The sequence below is a fragment of the Pongo abelii genome, chromosome 2 (assembly GCF_028885655.2).
Source record: "Pongo abelii isolate AG06213 chromosome 2, NHGRI_mPonAbe1-v2.0_pri, whole genome shotgun sequence".
Lineage (NCBI taxonomy): Eukaryota > Metazoa > Chordata > Mammalia > Primates > Hominidae > Pongo > Pongo abelii.
Window position 1 is genome coordinate 205,791,092 of NC_085928.1, and position 16,594 is coordinate 205,807,685.

Below are 16,594 nucleotides of genomic sequence, written 5' to 3' on the forward strand. Positions count from 1 at the left end.
ACTTTTCCAGGTTCCACAGGGAGAGGTTCAGCTGTCCATGGTAGACATGAGGGTAGAGAATGAGATGGTTGGGTTCCACTTACCTTTCTATCATCTTGCAGTATGGATGTCTCTTGACTGGTACCATGTAGACTTTTGAGGGCAGACAGGAGTCTGCAGAGAGATACTGGGGATATTGAGCAGCAGCAATGGGGTTGGGAGGCAGAAATGAGGACAGGAACATTTACCTTGTGTTTCTCTCAGCTTCTCAGATGACCAAGATGGTGCTGCCGATGGTGTTGAGGACGGAGAACCCACCAAGCCCCGTTAGGAGCCACCTAGACTGGATGCAGAGCACAGTGAGCTCCCTGCAGGTTCTCTGAGAAGGGGTGGATGGCAGCCTGCTCCTTGCCTTTGTGGCCTCCAGACCCCAAAGTCAGGGAACCAAAGGGAGAAAGGGGCCGTAGCTAGGGCAGAGCTCCACTGCAATGATTGTTTCAGGGGTAGGAGCCAGGATTGCTGTCTGTGGACACTGAAATTTGAATCTCATATAGTTTTCATGTGTCACAAAACTTTATTCTTCTTTTGTTCTTCTCCTACCATCTAAAAATGTAGAAAACATTCTTAGCTATGAGTTGCACAAAAACAGGCAGTGGCCAGATTTGGTCCATAGACCATAGTTTGCTGACTTCTGCCCTAAATCATCCTCCATTTCTTTCCTTCTGTGCCCTTGTTACTGACAAAGCCACTTCCCCTAAAATGGGGTCTTTCCCTGTTTGGTGCCATGAAGCCAATATGCAAAACCAAAAGTGAGCCTCAAGCAGTGCAGGCTTTATTTGTTGGCCACGGAATTGAGAAGTGAGAGCTTGGCTCACAAATCAACTTTTCTGCTCATGAGACCCAGGAAGTCACAGATACAGGGCATCTTTAGTGAAGGGGCTGAGCATTAAAAGCAAGGGGAGGAGTGGCCAGGTGCAATAGCTCACTCTCATAAACCCAGAACTTCGGGAGGCCAAAATGAGAGGATTGCTGAGACCAGGAGTTTGAGACCATCCTGGTCAATGTAGTGATACCCCCCTATCTCTACAAAAATAAAAATGAAAAGAGCAAGGGGAGGAATCGTGTGTTTTCTGGGTCTGGGTGGAGAACTTTTCAAAACCAGAGTGCCACCTTCCTATTTGTTTTTTTATGTTTTTTTTCCCATCATTGTCATGTTGGTTGTTGACTGTTACAGTGCTAGTGGGACTGTCATTTAACATGGAAATTAGATTATAATGAAGTTAGAGGTCAAGTGAGCTGCCATCTTGGATTCGATCAGTCTTAGCTGGTTTGATCACCAGGGAGAAGTTTGGACTTCAGGCATCCTGCTTCCTAAAGATAAACAGTGTTAAGGCAGGGTAGATATTCACGGAGGTCATGTGGGTATTACACTGGATGACATCTTGGCTTCAGCCCTGATCTCTTCAGAGCCCTCAGCACAGTACTGGAGGAGAGTCCTTGGGCTGCATCATGGCATATTGTGGCTTTGGGGAGAAAGAAAAGCAGATAGTGCAATGGAAAGAGCGTGGACTTGAGAGTCAGACTTGACTTCAACTCCTAGCTCTACCACTCACCACCTAGGTGACCTCAAGCCACTTTCTCAGCCTTTCTCAGACTCTGTTTCCTCATGCGTATCCTAGAGTTTGTCTGATAGGGCTATAGTGAATTAATTGAATTAAGTATAGTGAGAATTAAGCCAGGTCTGGAGGGGCCTGGCTCCTGGTGAGTGAGTTAGTTGAGATGAGGTATGGAGGGACCTGGCTCCTGGTGAGTGAGTTAATTGAGATCCGGTATGGAGGGACCTGACTCCTGCTGAGTGAGTTAATTGAGACCCTGTATGGAGGGACCTGGCTCCTGGTGAGTGAGTTAATTGAGATGAGGTATGGAGGGACCTGGCTTCTGGTGAGTGAGTTAACTGAGAGGAGGTATGGAGGGACCTGGCTCCTGGTGAGTGAGTTAATTGAGATGAGGTATGGAGGGACCTGGCTCCTGGTGAGTGAGTTAACTGAGATGAGGTATGAGGGGACCTGGCTCCTGGTGAGTGAATTAATTGAGATCAGATGTGGAGGGACCTAGCTCCTGGTGAGTGAGATAATTGAGATGAGGTATGGAGGGACCTGGCTCCTGGTGAGTGAGTTAATTGAGATCCAGTATGAAGGGACCTGGCTCCTGGTGAGTGAATTAATTGAGATCAGATATGGAGGGACCTGGCTCCTGGTGAGTGAGTTAATTGAGATGAGGTATGGAGGGACCTGGCTCCTGGTGAGTGAGTTAACTGAGATAAGTTATGGAGCGACCTGGCTCCTGGTGAGTGAATTAACTGAGATGAGGTATGGAGGGACCTGGCTCCTGGTGAGTGAGTTAATTGAGATGAGGTGTGGAGGGACCTGGCTCCTGGTGAGTGAGTTAATTGAGATGAGTTATGGAGGGACCTGGCTCCTGGTGAGTGAGTTAATTGAGATGAGGTATGGAGGGACCTGGCTCCTGGTGAGTGAGTTAATTGAGATGAGGTGTGGAGGGACCTGGCTCCTGGTGAGTCGCCAGGAGGCAGCTGCTATCTGGGAACACAGGTACAGGTGGGAACAGACCTTCACTTCCTGCTCACTTAGGTTCAGCGACTTCTCCAAACCAGCCTCCCAGGAATGCTGTTCTCTATGGCCGTGAGGGGAATCAAGAAGAGAGCCTGACTCCTCTCCTGAGGTCCCTTCCACACCCTGAGCCAGCAGGATCCACGGAGCAGAGGTCATCTGCCCGCAACTTGGCCCACTGAGGCCAGCATGGCTGGGCCCAGGATGCTTGTCTCTCAGCTCCCATCCTGTGTGCTTCCACATTGGTTTAACCAGAGCAAAACTGACATCTACAATTGTCATGAACATATTTAAATGTGCATAGAATCAGCCATACAAATTATGAACATATGTTTGGCTCATGGTATTATTCATTGTTTTGTGATGGTAACAATGACTATATCAAACATTTCTTGAAAGTAGAAAATAAGAACCCAGCACCCCTTTAGCTAAGTAATGTGCCCTCTGTCCTCAATATTCCTTCTTGGGCTCCACATTACTGCCCTTAAATCTGGAAATATTCTGGTCTGAGCCCCATAGTCCAGGCCTCATGTTCAGGCTTTCTGTCCCCAGTGATGAAAGGAGAGGCGGCAGACCTTTCTCCGATGAGCTCAGATGGGCCTCCCAGAGTCTCCTGGGATGCACAGGATTTCAAAGATCCAGGAGGAGCTGCCAGGGGCTGTGGGGTCTGATGAACCTCTCACCTTCCCTCCCGCACCTGCCATTTTCCTGTTTCTGTGAATGCTTTCCCTGTCCTTGGCTTCCTGGACTCCAGACCTCAGGGTCATCTATTGCTTCTCTCTGCAAGGTGCCAAGTCTCTCTAGTTTTTTGTTTGTTTGTTTTGTTATTGAGATGGAGTCTCACTCTATTGCCCAGGCTGGAGTGTAGTGGCACGATCTCAGCTCACTGCAACCTCCGACTCCCTGGTTCAAGCAATTCTCCTGCCTCAGCCTCTGAAGTAGCTGGGATTACAGGTGCCTGCCACCACGCCTGTCTATTTTTTTTTTTTACTGATTTTTAGTAGAGATAGGGTTTCACCATGTTGGCCAGTCTGGTCTTGTTCTCCTGACCTCATGATCCGCCCGCCTTGGCCTCCCAAAGTGCTGGGATTACAGGAGTGAGCCACTGTGCCTGGCCATCTCTCTAGTTTTACTCTGCCATATCATTCATATCCATCCCCTTTCTAGTCCCACTGCTGAAGTCCTAGGTCACAGCCTTCTAACTGGTCCTCCTGCCCTAACTCCTCCCTGACTTGTCCTCCTGCCCTAACTCCTCCCTGACTGATCCTCCAGCCTTAACTCCTCCCTGACTGGCCTCCGTCCAAGCAGAGCTTGAGGATTGCTGGTTCCCTACTCAAACCCACCACTGGTTGCTGGTTCCCTGCTCAAACCCACCACTGGCACTGGCTTCCCATCATCTACAGAATAAAGGCTAAATGCCTACGCTTGGCACAGAAAGTCATCAACAGGCCCCAGGGCACATTTCTAGTGTTATCTTCTGCTAATGCCCTGCACCCACTCCTATGCTGCAGCTAAATGGAATGAGCCATTATCCCCTCGGGAACACTGGCTTCTCAGTAAATGATTATAGCCCAGAAGCCCTGTCATCACAGAACCCAGCTATTGGCTAATTGGTCAGCTTTAGCTTCATTTCTCTGAACAATTTATTTCAAAACATAATCCCAAGGAACAAGGTTAGGAAAAGGGGAGGGGAGACAGGGACAGAGGGAGAGCCCGTGCAAAGATGTGTTATCCATTCAGCCCCTGCTGTGGCTGGCTGGTTGACCGATCCTGTAAGATCTTCTAAGAAGCTTTATGAGATGTAGTGAGAACCATCTGTCCTGGGGTGAGTCTGTCTGTCGCCTCCCATTCCTCATGGGTTATGAGTTGCTCCACAGGATTCTGGATGTATACAGATGTTCCTCATCTTAGGAAGGGGTTACATCCCAATAAACATGTGGTAAGTCAAAAATACTGTAAGTCAGAAACACATTTAATACCCTGATAAGCCCATCATAAAGTCAAAAACTTTTAAGTCAAATCACTGTAAGCCGGGACCATCTGTATACCCAAGACATATACAAGAATGTTCATAGCAGCTTTATTCAAAATAGTGAAAAACAAAACAATCCAAATGCTCAGCAATTGGAAAATGGACAAATAAATTGTGGTATATTTATACAATGGAATAATATGCAACGACAAAAAAGGATGAAGCATAATACTACACACAGCATGAGTGAGTCTCACAGACACAGTGTTAACAGAGAATCCAGACACAAAAGAGCCTGTATATGCATGATTCCATTTATATGAAGTTCAAAGACATGCAGAGCTAATCTATGGTGATAGAGATAAGAATGGTGGTTACACTGAAATGGGAGGATCGCTCGAACCCAGGAGGTGGAGGCTGCAATGAACCATGATGGCACCACTGCACTCCAGCTTTGGAGACAGAGCGAGACCCTGTCTCTAAAAAAAAAGAAAAAAAGATTGTTCCATTCTGTGGTCGCAAATGGGGGCTTGCCTGGAAGGAAACACAAGGGCACCTGAGGTGCTGAGCACGTTCTGTATCTTGCCCTGAGTGTTGGATACATCGTGGAGACATGTACATACATAAAAATTCATCAGGGTATATGCTACTTAAGCTGGGCATAGTTTACAGTATGTAGGTTACACCATAAAAAGGAAGTGAATGAACCAAAGAATACTGGGCTCCCTGGCATTTCCTCTTCTGCAACCCAAGGAAATAAGCATCGGTGTGGAGAGGGCCTGTCCTCAGGGCCTGGCAAATGTAGGTGATTCTTACCATGTCTCCTTCGGTAAGCCCACCTGGCAAGTTCTCATCCGCATAATCTGTGCATGCTCAACATTTGAAACCAGTGGGGACCCATTCAGACTCCAAGCATTGGTATTAAAGATCATTTTAAAGTGAAAACTGGCCAAGCACGATGGCTTACACCTGTAATCCAAGCACTTTGGGAGGCTGAGGTGGGTGGATCACATGAGGTCAGGAATTCGAGACCAACCTGGCCAATATGGTGAAACCCTGTTGACTCAGGATGACTCAGATCAGAGCAGGTGACCGGGGGTGACTCAGGATGGAGCAGGTGATAGAGGCTAGGAGGGGGTGGTTTACTGAAACTAGGGGCAAGGAGATGAAGAAAACGAGGAAGTTAAACTTTAAAATGAAGAGCTGAACATACTGATACATTGATTCTTTGGAGAGGATCTCAGAACTCATTGTACTTAACAATTTACAGGCTAAAACCTTTGAAGAGGAATTTATTATATCCTACAAACCTGGGAGGCAGAGGTTGCAGTGAGCCAAGTTCGGTCCATTGCACTCCAGCCTGGGCAACAAGAATGAAACTCTGTCTCAAAAAAACAAAAGTTGGCTAGGGCCAGGTGTGGTGGCTCACACCTGTAATCCCAGCACTTTGGGAGGCTAAAGCAGGCGGATCACCTGAGGTCAGAAGTACAGGACCATCCTGGCTAATATGGTGAAACCCCATCTCTACTAAAAATACAAAAAAAAAAAAAAAAAAAAAATTAGCCAAGCATGGTGGTGAGCGCCTGTTATCCCAGCAGCTCAGGAAGCTGAGGCAGCAGAATCGCCTGATCCCAGAGGCAGAGGTTGCAGTGAACTGGGATTGTGCCACTACACTCCAGCCTAGGCAACAGAGCAAGACTCTGTCTCAAAAATAAATACATAAATAAAGTTTTAGAGCAGGAATGAAAGGAAGTAAAGTACACTTGGAAGAGCCGTGTTGGCCACTGGAGAGATCCGAGTGCCCCATCTGACCCTTGACTTGGGATTAATACATTGGCATGAGATGTGAGCAGTGACTCGAAGTTGCTCAGAAAAAAATCTCTCCCCACTCTTTAGTACTGCAGCTGGCACCTGCCCTTCCCAGTCACTGCAGCTGGCACCTGCCCTCCCCATGCACTGCAGCTGGCACCTGCCCTCCCCATACACTGCAGCTGGCACTTGCCCTCCCCATGCCAGTACTATTTAGTACTGCAGCCGACACCTGCCCTCCCCACGCCAGTGCTCAGGATTCTTTCTCCCTGTTTTTCTTTTTTTTCCATAGTTTTCACCTTTCTATAATTCACTTATTTATTATGTTTATTGTTTTGTGAAAGGAAAATAAATCTTGGGCCCCCAAAATCACTAAACTAAAGGGGAAAGTCAAGCTGGGAATGGCTTAGGGTCAAACTGCCCCCCATTCTATTCAAAATCACCCCCTGCTCACTGAGATAGATGCATATCTGATTGCCTTCTTTGGAAAGGCCCATCAGAAACTCAAAAGAATGCTACCTTTGTCTCTCACCCACCTGTGCCCTGGAAGCTTTCTCCTGGCTTCAAGTTGTCCCACCTTTGCTTGGCATTGCCCTGCCTTTTCCAGACTGAACAAATGTTCATCTTACATATGTTGATTGATGTCTCATGTCTCCCTAAAACATATGAAATCAAGCTGTGCTCTGACCACCTTGGCACATGTCGTCAGGACCTCCTGAGGCTGTGTCACGGACGCGCATCTTCAACCTTGGAAAAATAAACTTTCTAAATTAACTGAGACCTGTCTCAGATTTGGGGGGTTCACATGTTGGTAACCGTGGAGGGATTCTGAGTGGAGATGCCCCTGACCTTTGACAGAGCTATTGGTGCTTGGTAGCAGCACGAGCTAACCTTATGGCTCAAACCAACAGGACAATTTGCTGAGGTCTGGGAGCACCCCCTCCAGAGAGTCCCTGATCTCTCACAACTTGGTCGTGATCTAAAGTTTATTTGATGTACAACTCCCCCTCCCCTTCTTTTGGAGTTTTATTTGCTTCCAAGAAGGAAGGCAAGATTTCCTGGGTCCGTGATGATGGAAGGCTGACAACTCTTTTATGGATTTTGAGCTTGCTCCCAGTAGGGAAGACAAGTTCAAGTTTTTTTCCTGCTTCAAGGATGGTGGAGAGCAGTCTTCAGCCTGAGACCCATCCCTAGGTAAGTAGCTGAATTGAGATTTTGTCTGGGCTAAAGGTTAACAACCAGCTGGTCTTAATTTCTTCTTCCCATTAGAGCAGTCTGTGGTCACATCATTTGGCTTTTTTTGTTGTTATTTGTTCTGGTCTTTCTCTCATCAGGTTTGACCAACTACCTGACTTGGTCAAATCCAAGTGAGAATTCCAAATTATGGGTAACAAAACCTCTCTAATTTGGCTAAAATTCCTTGCAGCTGCAAAAAAGGAAAAAAAACTAAACCCAAAAAACCAACAAATCATGTGCTTGGTTTCTGCGTTTGCTTTCTGTCTTAAAAAACGAACCAAAAAAAACAAGAAATGCTCTTTCACTTACTTTTCTTTCTCCCTATACCTCCTGCCCCCTTTGCCATCTGCAGTACCAAAAAAATCTAGAGAAGGCTTCTACTGACTCGAGCCCCTTTAAAGGATTCAGAACAAAGGGGCCATTCACCCCTTCTGGGGTGCTCTGTTTTCTTTGTGGAGTTTCAAGAGTGATGGGCGGATTCTTCCTAGATCTAAAGCTCTGTCTTCCTGTATGGCATGACCTGACCACTTTGGCTTTGGGGGAACCAGAGATGACCCTACACTGTGAGAGGATTTGACCTTGGCGTGTGTAATGGCAGATGAGAACTACAAAGAAAGGGTGGCTGAGCACAGTTTACAGGGAATGGTCTTGGCTGGGTTTTTTTTTTTTCTCTTCTAGGAAGCTGTGATTTAAGGATCCTAATTCTAGTTCAGAGATGCATCCTAAAGGGTCTTCTCTATTGCTTTTTCTCCCAAAATCAATCTCCGTTTGGGTTGTCTGTGTGTATTTGCATGAGTAACTGAACTGTTGTTGTCATAGGTAAATGAGAGATTGAGTTTTCTCAGCTCCAAAGAGAAAGGGCGTTTGCTCCTCCCAGCTGAGTACTCCACAGGGTTCATGGTGCCTCTACTTGCCAGAGTTTATGTAAAGTGGAAGTAATATGGTCTTTGTGCACATTTACATTAAAAAAAAAAGAGCCCTAAGGTTGACCTGCAAACAATAGAGTTCCTGAGTTCTCTTTTTTCTCTATTTTCTTCTCTGCCTGCTTTAAATTTGCTGTTATTTTTCTATTAAGATAAAAAACACTGTTTGGATCTGACAGTTTTTCTGTTGGTAAACTGGTGAATTTGTATTTATTTCATGGCTACATTTCTTTTTTTCTTTTCTTTCTCTTTTTTTTTGACAGAGTTTCACTCTTGTTGCCCAGGCTGGAGTGCAATGGCGTGATCTTGGGTCACCACAATCTCCACCTCCCTGGTTCAAGCGATTCTCTTGCCTCAGCCTCCCGAGTAGCTGGGATTACAGGCATGCACCACCATGCCTGGCTAATTTTTTGTATTTTTAGTAGAGATGGGGTTTCTCCATGTTGGTCAGGCTGGTCTCAAACTCCTGACCTCAGGTGATCTGGCCGCCTTGGCCTCCCAAGGTGCTGGGATTACAGGCATGAGTCATCACGCCCAGCTTTCATGGCTAAATTTCTGAAGTAAAAGCTATAGGATCTTTGTGTGTGTATATATACTTAAAAGGCCTTTATAATTTCTATAATTTTATGTTTAATTGGCAATTAAATCTGTTTTAATTTCCCTCCAGCACACCAGAGTTTTTCTCTCCATATGTTATGATGTAAATTTTGCTATTCGATTTTCACCTCAGTTTTCTTAAAATGCAAATTCAAGGCTATTTAGCTGACAACTGCTTAGAGTAGTAAAACAGGTTATCAAGAATTTGAAGGTGTGGCTGGGTGCAGTGGCTCACATCTGTAATCCTAGCTCTTTGGGAGGCTGAGCCGCAAAGATCTCTTGAGGTCAGGAGTTCAAAACCATCCTGGCCAACATGGTGAAACCCCGTCTCTACTAAAAATACAAAAAAAATTAGCCAGGTGTGGTGTCAGGTGCCTATAATCCCAGCTACTCAGGAAGCTGAGGCAGGAGAATCGCTTGAAGCAAGGAGACAGAGGTTGCAGTGAGTCGAGATCAAGCCATTGCACTCCAGCCTGGGCAACAGAGTGAGACTCTGTCTCAAAAAAAAAAAAAAAAGTAAAAAAGAATTTGAAGGTGTAAGAAAAAAAGCTCTTTATGAATCTATAAGATGAACTTCTTTCAGCATACCTAATACATCTATGTATTTATGTGTTGTGTACACATGTACACAATGTTTTGCTACTGAAAATATATAAAAGGGCTCTAATTACTTGGCTTAAGAAAATAAAAGCACTTGGCTGGGTGCAGTGGCTCACGCCTGTACTCCCAGCACTTTGGGAGGCGGAGGTGGGTAGATCACCCGAGGTCAGGACCAGCCTGGCCAAAATGGCAAAACCCTGACTCTAATAAAAATACAAAAATTAGCCAGGCATGGTGGCATGTGCCTGTAGTCCCAGCTAATCAGGAGGCTGAGACAGAAGAATTGCTTGAACCTGGGAGGTGAAGGTTGCAGTGAGCTGAGATCACGCCACTGCACTCCAGCCTGGGTGACAGAGTGAGAATCCATCTCAAAAAAAAAAAAAAAAAAAAAAAAGGAAAAGAAAATAAAAGTGCTTGAATGAAATACGTTATCAGGAAAAAAGAAAAGACTAGTCCAAGTCAAATGCTTGTTCAAGTTTACATAACTTAAGTAAAATCTTTAATAAGTAAGCTAGCTTTAAAATTATTGGTGAAGTAATATTAGAAATATCTTAAGAATTGCCAGCATACATTTTTGATTGCATTTATTAATCAAGCAATTTTATACTTATCCCTGCCAAATAATACAAAGTGTCAAAATTTGGCACAGAGGTTACAAAACTATAAACCCAGGCCAAGACAGGATGATCTTTGCTTATGTAATTTTTAATAATTAGGATGTTGATATGGGTTTAATGAAAACAGCTACATTGTAAATTTGGTAAGATTACCATAACTTCTAATCTTGTGGTTTTAGGCAGTCTAGTCCACAGGGAGTAAGGTTTGTTTTGGGAAAGGACTGTTATCCACTTTGTTTCAAAGCTAAACTATAAACTAAGTTCCTCCTAAAGTTAGTTTGGCTTGTGCCCAGGAATTAACAAGGACGGCTTGGAGGTTAGAAGCAAGATGGAGTTGGTTAGGTCAGATCTTTCTCACTGTCTCAGTTATGATTTTGCAATGGCAGTTCCATAACTTTAAATGATGACTATTGCAGCTTTCATAAATAATCTGGGTAAACAACTAAAATAAAATAATTAGGCAAAGTAATGGGACAAATACTTGTAGACAAACTCATCATAATTTGGAATCTAAAGTTATATTAAACTAAATAATAGATGTTTCATTATTTGAGTATTTTCCAATAAAAATATATTGTAGAAAAACATTCTAAGAAAATGTGTATCCTTTTTAAAAAAGTGAACAATATTTGTCTAATTCAAGGTTTATTTAAAGTTTATGTATAAAACAAGTAAAAGGAACCAGGAAATAAGAGAGTAGTAAAGAAAGTTATAAAAATAAAGAGGTTTTTTTCTCTTTAGTAAGAAAGTTAAAGAGACAGAATTTTATATGAGAAAGAATCTTGTATGGTAAACATAGTCCTAAAATAAAATGACTGGTTGTTTAAGAAAGAGAGATGTTCAGGACAGGCCAGAAAATCCAAGCATATCATGAACAATCTGTGTAAGTCACAACAAGAGGATTTTTTTAAAAAAACCAAACCAAAAAACTTTTATATGATTAAGTTGTCTATAATTAAAGGGAAATTATAATGGTCTTTCTAGAGATTGGGCTTGATGTAGAAAAAAACACTTATACACTAAATAATTGGTTAAAACAATGAAATTTTCTTAAGGGATTTATTTACTCTTAATAAATTATAAGAGACTCTAATTTTTTTAACCCAAAGTTCAACTTTTATTGCATCTCACCATTTTTCATTTTCTCTCCTCTTTGAAAGGGTACAAAATATTAATGCTCTCCTTCAACTCATTTTCAGCTCATGTAAGTTTTTTTCCTCAAGTTCTGTTTGTTGTGGCCTGATGCTAACAATATTCTCTTAAAGGTCTAAAGGAAATGTTTTCTTCCATCATAATATTCTGTGCAGTGCAGAAGGTCTTTTCTTTTGCCTTTGGTAACTGGCCTAAGAGATTTTATGGTTTATTGAAATAATTGCCATTATTATTAAATTTTGGTTTGCTTAGGAAAAAAACTGAGATTGAAAAAATTTTCTTAAATTAAGGTTATTACATCCATGTATCTTTCTGTATGTGCTTTTCAAGTCCTTGTGACATGAAGTTACAGAGCTTTGACTCCTGGATCTAAAAAGGGCACCAAGTCCTGCTAAATCTTAAACACTGACAGTAATTCAAGCCTCAACTTCAGGCCCAGTAGAAGATGCCAATCAAAATGAACTGCATCCTGAGACACAGAATTAAAGCTGTTAACTCCTCAAGGCCCAGGGACTAGCATGGGCATGTGAGATTGTAAGGGCCAATTTTCAGAGATAAAATAAGTTGAGTTTCCCTGTAAATTAATCATTAATGTCAAAGGCACGCTGATGCAAGACCAGCATATGGGCCCCTGTGTCAGATTAAGAAGGTTTTCTTGAAGCAGTAACTGGCTCCTCAATAAAGATTATAAAAGGCTTATGGAAGTTATATGTTATGGTCAATATTACAATTTTATAGATTGTTTATAAAATTTTGAAAAACAAATTTAATTAGCTTTCTGCTGTTTCTTTAAATGAGGGTTTATTGTTTGAAAAATTAAGTCTCCTTTCCCAAACAATGAAGGCTTTTGCCTTTTTTGAAATCCTTGAGCTATCACTGTGGTCAAATGAGTGACTTATTTTACAATGACCTGTGATATCAAGTGTTTTAAACCTTTGATATCTGACAAACTTTCCAAAATCAAATTATAAATTATGTATTTTTCTGTCCTGATCATTTAAGATACTAGGTTCCCTAAAGTTCAAAAATGACATAATTTGGCTTATTTGGTATAAAAATTATACAGAAAGCATTGTCAAGTATGAAATTGTGTTTGGTTTTCTTTGGACTCTATTTGTATAAATATGTTATTGGTATGTGTTCTAAAATTACCAGAAACTCCTATAATTCTGATATGACTTAGTGTACATTATTGGTAATAATTGTTATGTTACATTATTTTGTGCCAGAGAGCTAACAAATTTCCTTGTCCATTGTGTCTTTGACTATGGTTGCCTTAAACTTTTTGTTATCCACAGACAATTGTCTTGTTTTGGTCCTCTTTAGAAGGTGGTTTTATAGCTGGGTGCAGTGGCTCACACCTGTAATTTCTGCACTTTGGGAGGCCGAGATGGGTGGATCATAAGGTCAGGAGTTCAAGACCAGCCTGGCCAAGATGGTGAAACCCTGTTTCTACTAAAACTACAAAAATTAGGCATGGTGGCAGGTGCCTGTAATCCCAGCTACTCAGTAGGCTGAGGCAGGAGAATCACTCAAACCTGGGTGGCAGAGGTTGCAGTGCACTGAGATCACACCACTGAACTCCAGCCTATGTGACACAGTGAGACTCTGTCTCAAAAAAAAAAAAGAAGGTGGTTTTGTAATCAGCTATAAAACTCTAAAAGGTGCTCTCAAATGCAGGTTTCTGATAACTTTGGAGATTGTGACATCAGAATAGAGGAAAAACTTTGGGACTCATGGAGAGCTGAGATGTTCATGAATATCAAGCAGAACAGGAATTAACTGCATGGACTGAACTTATAGAAGACTGAAGTTATCATCTTTTTGACTTTTTGCTTAAAACGTTGTTGATCCTTTGTTTTATTTTTTCAGAGTGAGGGAAACTTGTCTTTTGAGCTATTGACAGCTTTTACAAGTTATTATACTCCCATGAACAAAATTTGGAGCATATTTGTTTCTTTCTACCTGATTTCTCCTGAATTTGGAAACTATTTGTGAGTATTCTTAACTTATTGCAATATAGTTATTTGCATAAGTGCAATAATAATCTGTTTTTATTTGTAACAGGACACAATTGGAGAAACTGGTTATTCTACCACGGCTTTGACTGGAATGGTGTGCTTTTCTTTAAGGAATTAAACTTGTTTTATGGAGCCAGTAAAAGCCACATGCCCTGTCTACACAGTCCCTGAACAGGGTTCCTGATCTGTGGTAAGTAAAGAATGTCACTTTCTGACAGGCCCAGGAGCCCCAAGTTTTATCTTGGAACCTCAAGAGGAGAGGAATTCATGCAACTCATAGGTATTTGATGGTACAAATCCATGGCAGGGCTCGGCTTTAAACAAGTCTTTTCTGAGATTCCTTCTGTGGAACAAAGTTCCATCAAAGCCAATTTAAAAGCCTGTGTAAAAAAATAATTATTCTTGCTGCACTGTATACAAATAATCAGGCCAAGTATAATAAAGGAAATCAGTCCTACCATGATTTGTCTTTAGTAAAAATGAGAAACTGGAGAGAGAAAAACTATGTTTTAAAAACTATAGTACACCTGTTGTTAGATTCTAGTCTTGCCTAATGTTTTTCCATTTTTATTATTTTCTATAGTTTGGACCAAATTCTAATTTCTCTTGGCTACAAGCCTTCAAAATAATGTTTTCAATTTTTTCCCTTTCTTTTTTCCCATTTTTCCTAATTTGGAATCACTGAAAGCTAAGCTGCGCTTTTTGAAGCCCTGTGAACTGAAGCTAGACAACTTAAACTTCAGAAGAAAATAACAGCAGCCTATTTACATGTATAAGCTACTTTCATACCTGCCTACTGACATATGGATTTCAGAGTAATGTGGCCTATATCAATTTTCTAGGATTGTTATTTTGTTTGTTGTTTTCCTCTCTTCCTCCCCCTATTTTCTCTTCATAGGACATGGGTATTCTCAATCTGCTAATAATGAGCTACCTATCTAGGGTAGCTATCGGGACCTACCTATCTAGGAATAAACTATCCTAGCCATGAGAGACCCGATGAAACCTGAGACCAGAGACTCGTTTTCTTCTAAAATGCTTTCTCCAAAAGATGTTTTAAAATAAAGGGAAATGTGAAAGGAAACTATCTTGGGCCCCCCAAAATCACTCAGCTAAAGGAAAAGTCAAGCTGGCAATGGCTTAAGGCAAACCTGCCTCCCGTTCTATTCAAAATCACCCCGTGCTCACTGAGATAGATGCATATCTAATTGTCTCCTTCGGAGAGGCTCATCAGAAACTCAAAAGAATGCAACCATTTGTCTCTCACCTACCTGTGACCTGGAAGCCCTCTCCCTGCTTGAGTTGTCCCACCTTTCCAGAGCGAACCAATGTTCATCTTACATATGTTGATTGATGTCTCATGTCTCCCTAAAATGTGTAAAACCAAACTATGCTCTGACTGCCTTAGCACATGTCACCAGGACCTTCTGAGGCTGTGTCATGGACACGAGTCCTCAACCTTCGCAAAATAAACTTTCTAAATGAACTGAGACCTGTCTCAGATATTCGGGGTTCACAGTTTGCTGTCTCTCTTCACTAGGAGAGTTGTTCTGTGAAGGCCGGGATCTCTTTTACTGAGTGACGTATTCCAAGTGCCTGGAGCGATGTCTGGCATATAGAAGGAATTGCCTACGTGCGTTAAATTAATGAACTAGCCTCCTATGCTCATTCAAGGTGAGAGCTGAGTTCGGCTAAAATATGGCCCAGGAACTTTCTGCATAAGACTGTTATGGCCCCTAGGGCTAACAGTCATCTGCCCAGGCTTGTAAATTTCCCAGATACCAAGGAAAATGGTCCAAAATTCAGCAAACCCAGGGAAGCTTTCAGCCAGGCTTCCTTTCCAGGGATTCCTCACTTCCTCATCTGCAAGGGGCTGGGGTGGACTCACCTGCTGCTGGAATGAGGAAGCCCCTATCCCTGCGGGGGCAGGGCTGGAGGAGGGCTGGGGTGGCTGAGAGGAGCTGCATTGTTGCTTAGTCTCTTCTCCATCTTCCCTTGGGCTAAGCCTCACAGTGGATCGCAGCTACTAGATGGGTCTAAGAGAATACAATCCCTGCTGTGACCCTGGCCTCCTCTCCCTACCTGATTCCTCCCAGTGGGGGGGTCCTTGTCTCATTTGATAAGCAAAGAGCTGAGGCTGAGTGGAGGATGGGAGGGACTCAGCCTACAGATCAATGGTGTCCAAGATCCCCACCCCAAGTGCTGCGTTTTCTCCCCTATGGACCCCCCTCAAACTCTTCTGGGGAGTCTTCCTCCTCCTATTCCCTCCCATTCCCTCCTTCTTCCCAGCAGCACAGCCCAGAGCAGAGTAAGTTTCTGGAAGACAATGTCACACACTCAATGCAGAATCCCAGACCACGGGGCCAAAAGGACCTTGTAGATTATGTTGACAGAGGCCCAGAGAGGGCAGATGACTTGTACATTCAGACAGCTCCTGGGTCAGTGTTAAGAGTAAATTTCTGGAAGACAATGTCACACACCCAATGCAGAATCCCAGACCACGGGGCCAAAAGGACCTTGTAGATTATGTTGACAGAGGCCCAGAGAGGGCAGATGACTTGTACATTCAGACAGCTCCTGGGTCAGTGTTAAGAGTAAATTTCTGGAAGACAATGTCACACACCCAACGCAGAACCAGACCATGGGGCCAAAAGGACCTTGTAGATCATGTTGATGGAGGCCCAGAGAAGGCAGATAACTTGTAAATTCACACAGCTCCTGGGTCAGTGTTAAGGAGAGAGCTGGAAATGGAACCTGGACCTTCCAATTTTCTTTCTCTTTCTTTTTCAGACAGAGTCTTGCTCTGCTGCCCAGGCTGGAGTGCAGTGGAGCAATCTCAGCTCACTGCAACCTTCACCTCCCAGGTTCAAGCAATTCTCCTGCCTCAGCCTCCCGAGTAGCTGGGATTACAGGCGTGCACCACCACACCCGGCTAGTTTTTTTATTTTTAGTAGAGATGGGGTTTCACCATGTTGGTCAGGCTGGTGTTGAACTCCTGGCCTCAAGTGATCCACCCACTTTGGCCTCCCAAAGTGCTGGGATTATAAGTGTGAGCCACCAT

General features: G+C 43.1%; 1 long non-coding RNA gene across 1 annotated transcript; it reads left to right on the forward strand.

Moving 5' to 3' along the window:
* Positions 1-244: 244 nt before the first annotated feature.
* Positions 245-4,769, forward strand: LOC134761081 (uncharacterized). The gene is made up of 2 exons (XR_010139329.1): positions 245-353; positions 2,628-4,769. It is a non-coding gene; the product is annotated as an uncharacterized LOC134761081 (long non-coding RNA).
* The last annotated feature ends 11,825 nt before the right edge of the window (positions 4,770-16,594 follow it).